The sequence below is a fragment of the Mastomys coucha genome, unplaced genomic scaffold (assembly GCF_008632895.1).
Source record: "Mastomys coucha isolate ucsf_1 unplaced genomic scaffold, UCSF_Mcou_1 pScaffold1, whole genome shotgun sequence".
In the NCBI taxonomy this organism is placed as follows: Eukaryota; Metazoa; Chordata; class Mammalia; order Rodentia; family Muridae; genus Mastomys; species Mastomys coucha.
Genome location: NW_022196891.1, coordinates 28,468,044 through 28,469,501, shown reverse-complemented (window position 1 = coordinate 28,469,501; position 1,458 = coordinate 28,468,044). Strand labels below are relative to the sequence as shown.

The window sequence follows — 1,458 nt, the reverse complement described above, 5'->3', positions numbered from 1 at the left end:
TTCCTGAGAGATTATTGCATAATTATTTCATAGGTGAAGCATATTATTAAAAGAATGGATTAAAGTGAAAAAAAAAAAAGAGTTTGAGGCCAGCCTAAACTACAGATTCAGTCTCAGAAGAGAAAAAAAGAAAAGAAAGAACAACAAAACTTTCCCTGATCAAGGTATGTGTTCCAAATGATTGACTGCTCTGCAATTTCACTGAGGGGCTCAATGGGACTTTCAAAATGTTAAAATCAGAGGCCACGGTAACATAGTACTGCAATTCACACAGTGCAAAAGCAAAGTGAAGGAAGAAATAGTGGCTCTTATCAAGAGGTGGCATTACCCCATGAACACCAAACCTCTCTTGTCTTTTTTTGATTTTCAGGATGGTATATATAAACGCACAAGGAATTTTCCAGTTTAAGAAGAAAAGTTCAGAGTACTCCATACAAGTTCATGGATTTACTTTCTCTACAAATCTGAAGAAATAGCCAGACCTAGTGACTTATAAATGTCAGCATTTGGGATTCAGTTTATAGCCAGATTGGGTGACAGAAAAATCCTATCTCAAAAACAAAAACAAAAAAAAACATAGTGGAAAAAATTGTATTTTGTTAAAATGTGAAGGAAAATAAACTTATATTTTAACTCAATGAAGTGTTGGCCTTTTGAAGGCTTCAAGATTCTATTATATACTATTTTAATCAGTAGAAACTTCTACCCTTATTCAAACACACAGACTATGCCACAGGACTGTAAAACACAATAATACTATGGGAAGTCACTAAAAGATTACTTAAGTTAAACTTGACATTTTAATTTTGTATTTTAAAAACACTGGCATGAGTCAAAGTACAGTTTAAGTGAAAACCCACCCAGGGACAGAGATACAGGGGTGTGTGGCACTGCTCTGAGCCATCACGCATAGCCTTCAAACACATCACAGGGGACCAATGGACACCCAAGGGAACCGGCAGACCCTCCAGCCAAGGCCTTCCCAGGCCCACCCTGAGACCCCAACTCTCACATCCTCTGACACGAAGTGGAGATGGTCCAGAGCAGAAGAAAAGCTCCAATGCCTCAGAGGGTGTCTCAAACTCTGACAGCCCACTCCCTTCCCTTGCCTCAGGCTGCTGATGCCCAGCACCGTTTGCCCTAGCCGGGTGACTGGTGGTGCACACCAGGGATGAGCTGAAAGGGACAAGTATCTCTCCCTGAATATATCTGTTGATGCTAAGGATTCTATGGCTATTCAAACCAACACAAAGCTCAGACTTTTTCAGGAAGGAGGTAGTCTATAGATAGAACTGTCTGCCTCACACACACAGCAAGGTTATATACCAACTTTAAAATAAAAAGGATGCGCGCACACAGAGACCAAGCACATGCTTCCACAAATTCATTCAAAGGCAGGTCTGTCCAACCCCACAAGGCCTCATGGTTTCTTACAAAGTTGCTGAGTGTTTTGCTTGT

The 1,458-nt window shown here is 40.5% G+C and overlaps 1 protein-coding gene across 3 annotated transcripts in view; it reads right to left on the bottom strand.

Annotated features, from left to right (window-relative positions):
• Positions 1 to 577: 577 nt before the first annotated feature.
• Positions 578 to 1,458, bottom strand: part of Elk4 (ETS transcription factor ELK4) — a 17,423-nt gene continuing 16,542 nt past the window's right edge. For all 3 annotated transcript variants that reach the window (XM_031382067.1, XM_031382073.1, XM_031382058.1), the window contains exon 5: positions 578 to 1,458. This exon is cut by the window's right edge and continues 2,285 nt beyond it. The gene's annotated coding sequence lies outside the window, so the exon portion shown is untranslated.